General features: G+C 46.7%; 1 protein-coding gene across 4 annotated transcripts in view; it reads left to right on the top strand.

Moving 5' to 3' along the window:
- The window catches only part of ANKRD44 (ankyrin repeat domain 44), a 712,165-nt gene that overhangs the window by 193,686 nt on the left and 501,666 nt on the right, over positions 1 to 16,813 (top strand). The gene's annotated exons all lie outside the window — the stretch shown is intronic.

Raw genomic sequence — 16,813 nt, 5'->3', positions numbered from 1 at the left:
TCCTTTGTGTGTGGATGTGCTCATTGCAAAAGGGAAGAATGCAGTAATTCATAGTGAAGTTAGCCAATGGCTGTAGTGGGCTCATCCATTGACACATGCTGTAATGTGGAAGGAAATATGAATGACACAATAATAGACCAATGGATGAAAAGGGCTGACTGAAAACCCTTATAAGTATGTAAGTTTTAGTAAAAACAAAAAGACTTATCTAATGCAGGCCTAAAAAGAGTCCTCCGAACTGAACGGTGAAGGATACAACTCGTCCAATCCGAATGCTGTCAGATTGAAATGCGCCCAGACATGATAAAAACAAAACAAGAATATGGAGTAGAGTCGTCCGATCAAAAGAAGGCACATGAGATGGACAACAAAGCCAACACATCTTGAGAAACGTGCTGACCCACCTCCCTCTCTAAGCATATGTTCTGCATTGGAAAGAAGAGATTTGCAGACACATAACTGGCGAAGACCTGAAAAGGCAATATCTGATAGCACAGCTCACAACTACTGTACATTTTTGTGGTAATCCTTATACATTATAACTGGAGGGGAAGAACAAGATGGGCTTGAATATGGAATACCTTTTCAAAGTCATTATACTGAGAATATTGAAGAGAACACAGTGATGAATAATTGTTGATTACTTGGCAAACGTACCATTATGTAAGATGATAATGTAATTTAATGTAAAGGTCTGTGTGCTTTCGCCGCTATCTCAATTCACTGGTAATCTTCTAGAAAGACGTACTCTTCTTTAATGGCGTCAATCTAAAGGAAATCTCATTTTTCGGAACCATTTAATTTTATTAGCTGTTCACCAATTTAAAATCCCCGCAGCATCATAATCTTACTGCAGTCCGACAAAGAGGTATTAAAAAAGGGATGCACTTTTTCACTCTGCCAATTCCCTAAATAAATAATACAGAGTTACCTTATTTACTTTTATCTGTATCGAGCTCTGTGAAAAGAAAATATTATTAAGACACTAGCTTTCCACTTGCTGCTTATAAAAAACCTTCACTGCAATTGCAGTGGTGTCCTTTGACTAAGGAGGGTAAATAGCATGGAAAACTTCTTTTTTTAAACATTTTTTTGGGGGAACCTTTATTATTACTTCAAGCAAATACAAGCATGGGCCTACAACCACCCCGGCCGGCCGCTAGTCAAGTCGTAAGTACAGCAAATCAATGTGGGAAAATTTAGCAGCCCGAAAACCGGGGTCCAACAAGTGTCCAGGATATAACTTGTATTCAAGCGTACTGGCCGAAATTCAGGATTCATGAAGGTTCATTTTACAATAAAGAAAAAACTAAGAATCATTGCCATACGGTCATACATGGTCCTACAATAACAAGCATGAATCAGGAAATCCGCAAATAGTGCAAATACAATTGAAGTATTGGGGGTAAGGTATACGAGTCAGGATAAATGTGAACACAAACCCGTTCCGTAGCAAAGCTGCACCCCACCCCTCAAAACGAAACATACTGTAGGAAACATGAAAAAGGATGACACCAAAAAGGAAGAGACAAAAGGGCCATAGAAACAAATAACGGACAAATTAACAAACCCCATCCCCCTAACCCCCACCCTGCACCCCTGCAGAAGGCCACGGCCTACCCCCACACAACAGCGTGCCTGTCGCCCTAAATAAGAGACCCGAAATATAGAAAAAGAGGAGAAAGAAGAAAAGAAGAAAAAAGTGGAGAAGGGCCCTCGATCTTGCCACCCGGCCCCCCCCCCCACCCCCGCGCCCAGTAAACATCCTAAAAGCAAGATCAGAATAGCCATGGAAAACATTAATCACTGATAGCACCGTCAATAAAATCCCCGCCGAGTGTCCCCCAAATCACCGTCAGCCATCAATAAGTCCACTGGATCCTAGACGGTATCACCCCTGGCCTTTTCTATCAGTACTACCAACATACATCCACTTATCAATCGGCATACAGAGCGGCGTGAAAGGTCCAAGTGATCCGGGCGGACCGGGCCGTGTTATTACACTCCGCTAGATGGACTGGGTCGTCACTGTCGCCAGCGGCCCATCAAACCTCCGGCGCCCTCCGGCCGACTCCTCACCTCCACCAATGGCCGCTGATGTCACAGTCGCGGCTGGCTGTTCTTCTCACTCGACACCCCGGTCCCAGCTCCGTGAGGGCCGCAAAACAGTCGGGGACATTTCTGCGGGTCTGCCGCACGTAGAAGCCTCAGGAGCAAACGGTCAGTGAAAGTTTTCCTTCGCCTACTTAAATATGCCGTTACGGCTCAGGATAGTTGCCAGGATGTATGCGCGGGGTGAGAGGGCTCACGGAGCCGAGAGTCTATGCGGCCATCTCGGTCGCTAGCTTCATGGAAAAATTCTTGACAATGATCTAGAAATGGATGAAATCTCAAATCATACCTTTGTGTTGCCTATCAAAGAATTGAACCAACTGGCAGATTTCATAAAGAACCTGCTGTAGAAAAAGTAACCAGCATCAGGACTCCTCTATGTTGGACTCCTGTGAAAGCCGGTGTTGAGCGACGTCTGGAAGACGCTGCATACTACTTGGCCTTCTCGGAGTCTGACGAATAGTACGTCATTATCTCTGTAAATAAACCCCAGAATACATTTCATCTTTGTAGAGTCAAGCAGTGATGCTGTGAAATAGATTAAAAGAAGCAGTGGAAAACAGAACCAGGGAAAATCAAATGACCAGGATGTCAGGCTTTGCTGTCCTTGCCAGGCTCAAGGGAGATTGCCAGGCATCCTCAGCTGTAATTAGAAATTTGTCACAGTGGTGTTAGCTGTGACATCACTAGCTGCTCTGGACACATTTTCAGATATCCAGCTAATACAGTGCATCACCTGATGCTTCCCCTTGCATGGTTTTGTGCAGAATCTATCTACCCGATCATGAAATCGAAGAACGCAGTGATGATTAAATTGCATCTTAGGCAAAGAAGATCCTGGAAAAAGCATGCAGGGTGGAAGGGATTCATAAATATGTGTGCGCCTACAAGATGTTCAGAAATTAGTGGGAAACTCATGTTATCCTGCCCTGTGCATTTCCCAGAAATAACCAGTAATCTCCCGCCATCCAGGGGTGTTGCTTACCTTCCATTATGTATTCTTTAAAAATAAAGCTTGCCCCTGTGATTGAGTGTAAAACTGGCTAATGGTCATTTTAAACTGTTTAGAAAAACCAAGAACCATGTACTATCTGTGTCATTGGCCATTCTTACAACAAGCACGTATACAGTGGCAGCAGCTCCTAGGTTTCTTTTTATTTCCACCAATGTTGGGACTTTGCGCGCTACACAACGCTACTCACTGGACGGAAACTCAGTTGCTAACCTCCAAATTAAGCTCAAAGTGTTTGCAAAGTTATATAGTTGTTCTCTTGTCTAAATATTTGCATTAGAAAGATCTGTTGATGATAGAATCATAGTCATTTCCTGATTTGTTTTAATCTAATATGTTCTGCATGTGTTTTTCGGTTATATCGGTATGAATCCTTGAAAAGGGGGCATCGATGATGGGAGGTGTTACCATGGCCTACTCAGTCCTAAAGTTTTTTTAATGGCCATAGATTTCAGGAGAAGAAAGTAGACACAGGATTCCCTAATACAGCCAGTGTATAACAAAGGTAGATTTTTATTAAGTGTTGTTAAATATAGCAAGGTCTGGACCATCAAAAGGCTGACGATGGCGATGGATTGCCTAGATCAGGCTTCTCCAGTGAGTTGTTCATGACCTGAATGGTAACTCTCCAGCTACTTGTAAGTATTTCAGCTGTGTCGTCCATTGAACTAGATTCGAAGGTGGACTTTATATCTACGCCAAAATTAAAAAGCATGCTTTTTAGATGGTAATTGTGGTATTTTCAGAACTCTTCAGCTAATGTTTGGAGAAAATTGGTTGAACATTCAAAATATATTTAAAGCGGATATGTGGGTGCTAAAAATCAAACTGTGTTATAGAGACTTGTTATTGATATTAGCTTGGTGTTAGGGGAGTTACAGCCATCGCTGTGATCCATTACCCAAGTAGGGGCATTCCACATTGACAAAGCAATTTTATTTTACTGTTGAAAACTGTGCCTGAGGCACTGAGGCGACTATGGCTGGTAGTAGTCTCGAATACGGTCACCACTAAAGAAAACGTGTCTGATGTGGTTACTATTACATCTCTAATAATATTAGTGGATTGGGAGGATTTTCATTGAACTTAAGTAGCTCCTATTGCTGAAAAGATTAGAGACCCCTGGACTAGATAAAGGGTACAATATGAGCTTTTACCTCAATCCTTGGACTGGATTTCCACTCACAATAATGAAGTGTTGTTGCTGATTGTGTATTTCTAGTGGGGACATCTCTTCGGCGTAGCATGCATTGGGGACCTGGGTGAGCCCCCTTTGAGTTACACGTATTCCCTTTTCTTTTTCCTTTTGTGGTATCCAGGTGTCTGGAGGAAATACATTCACTCTATCAGTGACCATTTTTCGGTCTCTGGGTAAGAAGATTTCTGCTGGAAATCTGATTCTTGTTTCCAGGTGTCTAGGTTCTTTTTACAGCTTCTTGATTGGGACCTAAGCAGGATTTCACATGCAATATATCTTCACTGATGTAGGTCTTTTCTTCTGAGATCATGACCAGGGAGTGTGTGATACAAACGAGCAGGATAGTCAGTTAGATGAGACCTTATTTGACTGTGCCAAGGAGGAATTGACAAATGTATAAAAATGTTTTACTGAGTTTTATATCGCTCAAACTTGGCCCGAAGGTATTTGGTATTTGAGAGCTTTAAACAATATCAGTTGCATGACATGAGGACACATTCTTTTTTATTAGGCACACGGAGATTAAGTGATTTGCACACAATCACAGGATGTTGCACGTCCTTGCCGAGACACAAACCCGGTTCCCCAGATTCGAGGTCGACCGCCCTAGCCGTTAGGCCAACTCCTCTCCCCATAATACCATTTTGACTCATTATGATGCTAAGTCCTTGAGCAACTGGCTGCAGTGCCCAGTGTTTCTCTGTACTTAGTCTAATACAATGAAGCAAACTTCCGGGCTTTGCCTCCAAACTTTGAGAGGTGCAATGTTCCACCTACAGTGATTGTACTTTGTTCTCTGAAGAGTTTCAGTATTTCATTGAAAGTCTGGACTTTGTTGGTGACACAGTAAGTCAGTTGTAAACAGATGCCTTCTGAAGTTTTCACAAATGACCACAATAGGGTTCCCGATTCAAACAAATTACTATAAACATGGCCTTGTTACTGGGGGAAGGAATACTCATTGCCTGGAGCCTCAGATATTTGATAAGAATCAGTTGGTGACCGAGTGCTTGACATAAGAATAGTGTTGTTCGAAATAACTTTTTTTCCCCACTACATAAGAGATTTGTTTCACGTTATTTAAGGGCAGTTGCGGTCACATATGTAATGTAAAATGTAATGTAAAAACAATTTATAAAGCGCAACATACACCGGTCGGTTTCTTGGCGCTGTTCACTAAATCAAGAGGAGACAAAGAAGGGAGGGCAAGGGAGCTTATGTGTAAGCACCGCGGAAGAGGTGAGTCTTTAGGAGAGACCTGAAGTGAGGGTAGGAGGAGGAAAGTCTAAGTTCCGGGGGGAGAGAGTTCCAGAGTGAGGGGGCCAGAAAAGAGAATCTGAGGCCTCCGTGCTTTTTGCGCCTGAACCTGGGTGTCTGAAGGAGAGCGTGGTGGGAAGATCGGAGGGGTCTGGAAGGGACGTACGGGAGCAGAAGCGACGAGATGAAAGAGGGGCCGATGCCGGCCAGGGATTTGTGGGTCAAGCAGCCTAGTTTAAATTGACAACGCTCTGATACAGGAAGCCAGTGAAGGGCTTTAAGTAGAGGACGGACGTGGTGATGTTTAGGTTGGTGGTAAATGAGGCGTGCTGCCTGATTCTGTATCATCTGAAGTTTTTTGATGTGGTATTGCGGGATACCTGCGTACAAGGCATTGGCATAGTCAACCTGAGAGATGACTAATGCCAGCAACGTCAGGGTGAGGGCTTCGGTGGTCAGAAAATGGGCTATTTTGCGAATTTTTCTGAGCTGGTGGAAGCAGGAAGACACTGTAGCACTGACCTGATGTTGCATGGAGAGATCATGAGAAATGTAGACCCCCAAGCTTTTGACCTTGTCAGTAGGGCGAGGGGAGGGGCCAAGGGCAGGGGGCCAGAAGGTGGAGTTCCAGGGGTTGGATGGGCCTCCGACAAGAACAAGCTCCGTCTTGTCGGGATTGAGTTTGAGATGGTGAGTGCCCATCCAATTGCTGATATGACAGAGGGTAGACTGGAAATCCTGAGCCGCATCCTGCGAGGAGTCAAGATTGAAGATGAGCTGAATGTCATCTGCATAGTCAAATGCAATGACATTCCTTCCCCGGAGGGAGCGGATCAGGGGGGTAAGGTACAAATTAAAAAGAAGTGGGGACAAAGACGAACCGTTTTATTACATAAGATCAGTTTAGCCTCACTTTGTTACTTTGCTTTATTCAAAAGACTTCCCCCAGCCTCTTGTGACTTTAGGTAGGAAGGTTCACACTGAAGATGTCCACTCTGAGTCTCACAAGATATCATACGGAAGCCCCAATATTTTGGTGTTTTCAAGTCTTGAGGCTTGGTCCAGAAGAAGACGGCTTTTGCGTGCGTGGAGCTTCGGCGTGATCTCACTGGATGTCCTGACGCCATTTAGCACAGGAGCTTGGGGAAGGGTCGCTAAATCTTCTCCATCTATTGCCAGACTCCTGAACAGAGGAGAAAATTGTATTTAATATGAAGCCCTGTGTAAACAGGATACGACTACAGCAGCAAATAGGGGTGTTTTTTGTTCATTGGAGAGTTGCAGCTGTCTCACGGTGGAGGACTGGTCAGGGATATATGGAGGCTGGAAATTTTGGAGTGAATTACTTTTTCCAGGAAGAACAGAAAGGATTTCTATCAGTAGGTCGGCAGAGAACACTTGGGTATGTCTCACTAAATGTCTCTTTTTTTGGGGTTATTTGTTCATTATTAAAGCTGCTTTGGCTTTTTTTAATTGTAGGATGTGTAAATACTGGATCAAAATTCACTTATTTATCCTTAAATTTTGGAGTATACTTTTTTTGTGCGGGTCCTTCTTTTTTACATATCTGGTAATTACCAAAAACCTAATCTAGGTATGTTGTTTTGCCTAACTTTTCATGCAACTTTAAAGTACAAAAAGGCAACCCTATGTCTGTCTAGTGACCTTGATCTGATGGACCCTGGTAGCATGGGAATTGAAGTAAAGGCAACTGTTTCCTCTCTGTCATGGTTCACTCAAGTGGAGTGATCGTCTCCGGTATAATATCTGTTAATTTAGCTTTTCTGGACTTGAAAGTACGGGCTTAGATGCGAGAAGGGGGAATAGTATTTAGAAATAGGGACTAGACCTATAGCTATATGACTTACTTTATTGACCTGATTCCAGATAAAGGAGAGTGGGCTGGGGCAAACCACCCCCTGATTCAATGCCTAAATCTGCTTTAACCTAGGCTTTAGGCCAACATGTACCAGACAGAGGTCTCTGCATCCCCCCTGCCCCCACCCCCAGAATCCAGGCAGACACGCTGCAGTAGTGTGCAACAGAAAGTACATGTGATAGCTAGAAGACATCTACCCCAGGCATACACATGTACTTAAAATGCCTTGAAAAAGATCTTGGCTATTTCTAGCGAAACGTGTACCTGCTCATTTTCATTATCATATCAAAGAAACAAAGCCACATGAATGTGTAATACAATGTATTCTAGAAACGCTGTGGAATTGTTGCTGGTTGTTACAGAGCGTACTGTAAGCCAACACACCGCGTGGATGACTCAGTTCTGGTCATGCCTTTTAGGGCTTTCAGAGAAGACATACATACTTAAGATAAATGCGTTATGTATTCGAAGCCAAGTCACAAATAGTAGAAATGTCCTCTCTTCAGAAGGCCTTATCTTTTCTGCTTCAATGCCAAGAATATGAAGCATGATGGGCCTGACTGGAGCCTCTCTGTTTGTCACCACCAGTAGGAGGCTGTCGCTCGCAGTCCTGTGCGATTGATGGTAATCGGAGGTGGCTGATTCTCAAAAGGGATGAGCGACGATAATGCCTCACCATTATGCTTCGTCTCCCGCTGTTTCAGCTCACAGTAATGGCTGCCTTCCGAGTAAGACTCTGAAGCAGAAATGATCATGTTCATGTTTTTTTTCTCTAAGAAAAAAATAATGAATTCAGGATCTCAGAGGATGAAACCCTGTTGTGAAAGAAGGCCAGTTCAATGGGTTCCCTCAGATTCACTTTCTTGGAGACCTGGCCACCCCTTCCTTGTTACCACCTGAGATTTTTGAGTTAAGATTCCTATATCCAGTCGTATGTTCTTTCATTTGGCCTTAGGTCAGTTGTTGGAGTATACACTAAATGCACGGTGACCGGTGCAGCACATGTTGAAACTCATGGATGCACGCCTGTATTTACCTGGATGGCAGCTTTTCTGGAGGTCACTAATTCCTTTCTCCAGGCTACAAGGGTGTTAAACAAAAACTGCACTGATGTCCGCGCTGTGCTAGCCCTAGATAGGAATCTCCTTCTTGAAGTGCGCTTTTAAACATTCCTTCTCCTGAGAGGATGCCAGCACTGCATAGAATGGTGGGTCACTTACTTACCGCCTCTTGGAATGGAGCTAGAAAACAAACCAGCCCCTATAACCTCTGGTGTGCTTTCCCCTAATAGCTGTGTGTGGTTCCCAAGCGCAAGGGCCCTCTGCAAATTCCCCTTGTTACAGGGTCCAGGCTGAGAAGCATCTGTCAGGAGAAATACATCCGTGAAGTGGAGGGGGCACCAGGTACACAAAGACCAGCTTGGCATAAATGAGAAGGCAAGTGTCTCCTTAGCTGTGTTCGTGGAGCTGGGCTAAGCCCATGGCATGGAGACTCGGGTGTCCGGTGGGCGTTCTTGAGGGTATTTGAGGTAGCATCAGGTATTGGGAGGCTGCGCTGCCTGTACCATCTCTACATCCACTGAAACAACGATCAGCCATCTTTTGAGGGAAAGAGCGAAGTCCCGGGTGAAAGTGTTTTGCAGTCTGTGTGTATGCTCCATTTCTATTTAAACGATCCATAAACTTCCAAACTCAATATCCAGAAAAAATAACCCAATGAAACACAATTAATTTGTGTTATTCCTGTCATAAAGAACTTTTGGGCAAACGGACGTCTACTCGACGTGTTTAAGTATTTACAAGAACCGTTCGTTTAAACATTTTAGAAGTTATTTTAGGGGCTTGAATGACGCTGTTGGCCTGTCTGAGTTCCCCATGAGTTCCTTACTGAGCCAAGAGAGCTAGAATGTGCCACCATCTGCAGTACGTGACCTTTAATTTCCCATGGAATTATTTTACCATCTCTCCGACCCGGAGGCTGACTATACAGAGCGAAGAGACGATGGAACCCCTCCCTAGATGGCATACAAAGTGCACTCACCCCAATCACCATTCCCCCGCCCCCCTCTCAATAGAGACACCTGAATCTTGTTTGGTTTTCGCAGTGTGTACATTTTTATTAAATTACAGTTCCAGGCCAATTACTCCATTGGCCTCTTTTTATTTATTGTAAACTCTTCAAAACTTGTTTATCAACATCACAGTATTCAAATACTCACACGTATATACATAGTCATTCTATTTACAGCCCGTTCTCCAAAGGGGCTTTGCTTGACCTTCGGGCTGTGCAAGCAGGCCACAACCAAGCTAGCCTGCTCTCCTTAAGTTAACCGCCCTCCGGTCAACAGAGCCGCAGGTAAATAATCTGCCACCACTTGTGGCAACCAACGGCTTCCAGGGTAGGGCTAGAGAATCCAGGGCCACCAGCAGGTCAGCCCCAAATCTCCCGCCAGCCCAGAGCCCATGATGATTTTAAGACCTGTTCTGGGGTTAAAAATGGCACTGACCAAAGGAGTCCCTGTGATACCTCTTGTCCAGGACCCCGCCTAACTGAAGCCCTAAATCCGGGATGGGTGGGTGGGTGACTTCCTATGCGACGTCCGACTCTTGGGAGGCAAAGTGGACAAAGAGGGGGCGTAAACTGAGGCGCTGGCTTTTCAAGCCTCGCGCTCTCGAACTGCTTCCGGGTCACTCTGACCCTGCTCTCTGACGCACTTCCTTTTTCTCCAGATATCCCTTCCGGGTCGCGCGACCCGGAAGGGGATCCCTTACCTATGCGGCCCTTTGGCTGCCACCAACTGCGCCACGCCCCTTATGTGGGGTGGCGCCCTGCATAGATGGCATACAAAGTGCACTCACCCCAATCACCATTTTCTCCCCCCCCCCCCTCTCAATAGAGACACCTGAATCTTGTTTGGTTTTCGCAGTGTGTACATTTTTATTAAATTACAGTTCCAGGCCAATTACTCCATTGGCCTCTTTTTATTTATTGTAAACTCTTCAAAACTTGTTTATCAACATCACAGTATTCAAATACTCACACGTATATACATAGTCATTCTATTTACAGCCCGTTCTCCAAAGGGGCTTTGCTTGACCTTCGGGCTGTGCCAGCAGGCCACAGCCAAGTTAGCCTGCTCTCCTTAAGTTAACCGCCCTCCGGTCAACAGAGCCGCAGGTAAATAATCTGCCACCACTTGTGGCAACCAACGGCTTCCAGGGTAGGGTTAGAGAATCCAGGGCCACCAGCAGGTCAGCCCCAAATCTCCCGCCAGCCCAGAGCCCATGATGATTTTAAGACCTGTTCTGGGGTAAAAAATGGCACTGACCAAAGGAGTCCCTGTGATACCTCTTGTCCAGGACCCCGCCACAGGACGAGGCGCTTACTGGCGGGCTCGACCTCCCCCCCCTGCCCTCAAGAGCTTCCGAGATGGCCCCTAGTATGGTTTGTAAGAAAAGTTCATTGCCCGCTTCTGACAGGTGCACTCCATCCGTAGCGTATAGCTCCGGTCTTGACGTTTGTATTAATTTGTGCCTAATGGTACGAATGCTCGATTTCTGAAGTATTTCCGCAACTGACTGATTCAACCTTTTTACAGACTTATTCACCGCTTTTGGAGGCAACGACATGATCCCGGCGGGTAGGAGGGGCGTAAAAGAGTCATTGTTCACTGCTCTAGCAGCAATCAGGAATATGTTGCCGCGTGCGATCTTGCTATGGTCCGAAGTCATTCCGAGGCAGGCGTGGGCACGGGGCGCGCCTCCAAAAGCGGTGAATAAGTCTGTAAAAAGGTTGAATCAGTCAGTTGCGGAAATACTTCAGAAATCGAGCATTCGTACCATTAGACACAAATTAATACAAACGTCAAGACCGGAGCTATATACTACGGACGGAGTGCACCTGTCAAAAGCGGGCAATGAACTTTTCTTACAAACCATGCTAGGGGCCATCTCGGATGCTCTTGAGCGCAGGGGGGCAGGTTGAGCCCGCCAGTAAGCGCCTCGTCCTGTGGCGGGGTCCTGGACAAGAGGTATCACAGGGACTCCTTTGGTCAGTGCCATTTTTTACCCCAGAACAGGTCTTAAAATCATCATGGGCTCTGGGCTGGTGGGAGATTTGGGGCTGACCTGCTGGTGGCCCTGGATTCTCTAGCCCTACCCTGGAAGCCGTTGGTTGCCACAAGTGGTGGCAGATTATTTACCTGCGGCTCTGTTGACCGGAGGACGGGTAACTTAAGGAGAGCAGGCTAGCTTGGTTGTGGCCTGCTGGCACAGCCCGAAGGTCAAGCAAAGCCCCTTTGGAGAACGGGCTGTAAATAGAATGACTATGTATATACGTGTGAGTATTTGAATACTGTGATGTTGATAAACAAGTTTTGAAGAGTTTACAATAAATAAAAAGAGGCCAATGGAGTAATTGGCCTGGAACTGTAATTTAATAAAATGTACACACTGCGAAAACCAAACCAGATTCAGGTGTCTCTATTGAGAGGGGGGCGGGGGAATGGTGATTGGGGTGAGTGCACTTTGTATGCCATCTATGCAGGGCGACACCCCACATAAGGGGCGTGGCGCCGTTAGTGGCAGCCAAAGGGCCGCATAGGTAAGGGATCCCCTTCCGGGTCGCGCGACCCGGAAGGGATATCTGGAGAAACAGGAAGTGCGTCAGAGAGCAGGGTCAGAGTGACCCGGAAGCAGTTCGAGAGCGCGAGGCTTGAAAAGCCAGTGCCTCAGTTTACGCCCCCTCTTTGTCCACTTTGCCTCCCAAGAGTCGGACGTCGGAAGATATGTTCCCGCCGGAAGGGCCGGGATGGAAACCAAAACCTCACCCCCTGCCCTGCACCCCATCGGTAGAAGCTAGCGCTGTATCTGACAACCTCGGCCTGTGTGCGATTTTAAATGCGCCGGTGATTTGCCCAAAAATGCTTCTCTCCTCGTCCATATGCCCCCTGCATCATTGCAGTATTCTCCATGTTTTGATCACAGACATTCGATCGGACAATCGTCCTGACACTAATTTCCACAAATGCATCTTAATAAAATGTTCCGGAGCATATCACAAAGAAATCACTTTATGCGCTGTCTAGCTTTCCCTTGATTCTGTGAAGACTGCTAATTAGCTGAGTAGAATACCAAAATAAAGGCAGCGATGATTCAAGCTTACTGTATCATATGGGTTTCTGAAAAGGTTCTATTAGGAAATGCAGGGATCTATCGAACCCCTCCAGGAACCTGAGCCAGACTGTGGTATGGCGTATGGGATAGATGTGACGGCCCTTGTAACTTCCAGTGACTAGGTCTAAACAAGCATTTACAATGCAATGGTTTTGCCTTTGTTAAAGTTAGAGCTATTGGCATTGCTCTTTACATTATTTTTATTATGTTTTTTTTTTAACATAAATAAATGGCATTGTCATTTACAATGCCACTAGCTTTATCTCTCGCAAATGACACACACAAACACACACAGAGCCCCCCCACACACACAGCCACACAGAGCCCCCCACACACACAGCCACACATAGCCCCCCACACACACACAGCCACACAGAGCCCCCCACACACACAGCCACACACAGCCCTCCACACACCCACACAGAGCCTTCCACACACACCCACACAGCACAAGCAGGCAACAGGGGCACACGGAGGCACAAGCAGGCAACAGGGGCACACGGAGGCACAAGCAGGCAACAGGGGCACACGGAGGCACAAGCAGGCAACAGGGGCACGAAAACTGAGGCACAAGCAGGCGACAGGGGCACACGGAGGCACAAGCAGGCAACAGGGGCACACGGAGGCATAAGCAGGCAACAGGGGCACGAAAACAAGCACAAGCAGGCAAAAGGGTCACAAGCAGGAATTGTAATTTAGACGGGGCTGAAGTGGAGAACGGTCAGTAGGGAAGTAGTGCGGCTGGTGCAGTGGTACCAGGCCGAAAGGTGAGAGGGGCTGTCTGCACCCCAGTTTGGGCAGTTTCCACTACCTAACAGGGATTGGTGGGAGGGGGGCGTACTTCTTGCTTGCTTTAGGGCTGTTACTTCGGGGACGCAGTGCACGCTCTTGCCTGCTGCCTGCTGTCGTCGGGACACGACAACAGGCAGGGAGAGGACAGGCTGGGAGAGGGCAGGGAGAGGGCAGGGAGGGGACAGGCTGGGAGAGGGCAGGCTGGGAGAGGGCAGGCTGGGAGAGGGCAGGCTGGGAGCGGGCAGGCTGGGAGCGGGCAGGCTGGGAGCGGGCAGGCTGGGAGAGGGCAGGCTGGGAGAGGGCAGGCTGGGAGAGGGCAGGCTGGGAAGCAGAGAGGGTCTTAACTGAGAAGTCTGCCAGCGCGGAGCTCTCCGGGGCGCAGAGCAGCAGCAGGGCCCAGCAGAGCAGGGCGGGGGGCGGCAGGGGCTCGCAGAGGTGTCTCCTGGGGCAGCCGCCCAGGTCCACCATGGTGCGGCTCCGAGCCCCAAGCTCACATGGTGCCAGCGCTGCCCGCTGCCGAGCAGCGCAGAGTCTACGGGGCGCAGAGTAGCAGCAGGGCCCAGCAGGGCGGGGGGCGGCAGGGGTGCTTTTCCTCTGGTAAGAGAATGTCTCTCTCGACCCAAAGGCAGAGAAAAATCCTGGGGAGCGCTGTCCGTGACCTCAAAGGAAGCCAATGGGCGCAAACAGATAAATACAGTATGAAGCACATGCTATTCCATCTCACCTGCTTCTATTAGATTGTCACACCTAATTCCACCACCAAGTTAGTCTCCACCCAATGAAAGCACACTCCACTCTTATCACATAGGGCATCCAAACACACTGATCCACCTCTATCCGCTGAGAACACCTTAGAGCACTACCATAGTACACAAGGGGCAGTACAAATGCTAAATAACTTAACTTTCTCTATACACATAGACCTGTGGATAGGAACGCTATAGTGACCCCCCCCTCTCGCATGACAACATTAAAAGGACAAAGTTACCAATTGTGTAGTTTAAGACCACCTTAATGACTTTCGCTTACATTGTATAAATGTCCAAAATCCAACAATGCGCTAACAAAATGGGAAATACCAGCTCTTTTGGGAACCTTGTTTTTTTCCATACATATATCCATTTTCCATATGGAATACAGAGTTGCCTTGTCCCTGCTTGTCTCTCTTGATTATGCCAGTCACTGGAGATGGCCCCTTTTTAATTTTACGTTTCTTTTTTTAACGTTAACAGGTAAAGCGACATTATACTTTGCAGCGGACCAGCACAACACAATAATACACAGCTATGCAAACAGATGTCTTCTTGTCCTTTTTCTCCCTGTGCCTGCATATTAGAATTTATAACGTGGTACACCACAACGACTGAGAGAGCCTGTTGGGGAGGTAGTGACCTCACGGTTTTCGCACAAAAGAATCAAAGAAGCCAACAGAAACAAAAACCTCGCCACATCAACATTACGGCTCTCGTTTGAAGACTGACAGATATTATTTTCCTAATGTGAAGTATAAGCATAAATTGTTCTGAATGATGACATTTATAAGGTCTTTAACGGAAGCAGGACTTTCTCACTGTGTCCCCTTCACTGTCAAGTTGGGAAAGAAATACTGGAAAACTACTGGAGTTCAAAGAACATGAGTAGCCATAGCACGTGAGACCAATCGGATGGTATGGCATAGGAGATACCCCATGATTGCCGCAGCCAATGAAAGTCAACTGGGCTAAATGTGAGAAGGCTGGCATGGTCATGGCGGCGAGAAAAGGCTGCTTGTGCTATACTGGTATTTAGTGGAGGACCGCGATAATTAGGTCAAATTTATCACTTGCCAGTGACAACAACCCTGTCCTTTAGGAAGACATAACTTTGCCCCCACAAGCTGCTGGGACACTGGAATTACTTGAAGAATGCTTCAACAAGCAGGCATGAACTCTCCACACAATTCCATCCTCAGTAACGGCTGCCTTTTGGAGCCAGACTCAAAGACATGGAAATACCACTCTGAAAGGCAAAAGATGGAGGGGTCATTTCTGCTTTTCCTTCCCAAAGAGTATAGCACGAAGCATCACGAGGTCCACAAAATAATCACGTTTCAGAGATCGCAATCATTCTTCAGATGTTACTTCAAACAAATTCAATTATGGAAGGGTAGATCTCGTGTGACTGGACATTTGAGTAAAGGAGTTTGTAGTGTTGCTGGATAACAAAAAACTTCAACATTATTTACCTGGTTTTTTTTTGTAAAGTACCACAGACCACCAAATATGACAGTCTCAAAACACAGAGTCCAATACACAGATCGCTTAATGATCACTCCAAGACTGACAGTAGCCACTCACCAGTGGAATACAATTACCTGACAGAATCCATTATTCTCACATGCCAACATAGATGATTAAGCCTTCTAGAGGAGTCGTGCGACTTGAGATGTGGACAGCAGCTGCTTTTAGGCATTTAACCTGCAGCCTATACAAGGCAAGCGAATGAAAAGGAGCAGCCTAAGGGGGGCTGGCTAACTCCGTCTGTTCAGTAAATGGGGTTTTAGAGTTCAATCCACCGTAAGAAAGACTGTTTCAAGCCTTGGGTTCATGAAGTGAATCCCAGAGGTAGGACCCTGGCACATTCAGAGCCCCAATTCCAAATTTATTGCTGCTGATCTGCTACAGCGGGTGGGAAATATGGGATGAAAATCGTAGTCAAGCAATGATCCATTAAACTGTGGAGGTGATTGAGGGAATGGATATGCACTCTTCCTTCTCCTGGAAGCCTGAGAAGTGTCAGGAGAGGCACACAATGGTTGTATCATTTCAAGCCACTTTGAGAGATATGTCCACAAAAGAAACACAACAATGCCATTGCTGGATATCTTTCAGGACTAGACACGCCGATTCCCCTTAGGCTGGGTGGTCCCGAAACAGAAGGTATCACAGAACATATTCGTACTTCTATTTATGGTTGAAGCGCGGGTGTTACATCCTCCCTCGCCGTCTTCTTACACTAAACGGATTTTTGGCAAACAATGATGCGACTGTCGAGGGCAGGCCTACTCCCAGGAGCGCTCTCCGCACTACTGAGAAAACGCTGCAGGGACCCGAAAACAACTCGCTTTTTAAACTGCGCTTCCCAGGAATCCTCCAGGTGTTCAAGCGCTTAGCGACATGTCTGCTGCAGAATCCCGGGCAGCCGCTAGACCAGCCACGACCTGTCCCGGGGGTTTAATGGGCTTAAAAACAACCAGTGCCCCCCCAGTCTTGGAAAATTCCCCCATGGTATCCATGCCTTTCACTGTAGTCTGGCAGACTACCACACACGAGGCCCGACCTACAAGGAAAGATGCGAGAATTCCTGTCAGGCTTGCGCCTCTTGCAGGGCCGAGGAGGCCTCATGTCAGG

This window comes from Lissotriton vulgaris, chromosome 2_1, assembly GCF_964263255.1.
Source record: "Lissotriton vulgaris chromosome 2_1, aLisVul1.2, whole genome shotgun sequence".
NCBI classification, from domain to species: Eukaryota; Metazoa; Chordata; class Amphibia; order Caudata; family Salamandridae; genus Lissotriton; species Lissotriton vulgaris.
This window is presented reverse-complemented; position numbering and strand designations above follow the sequence as displayed.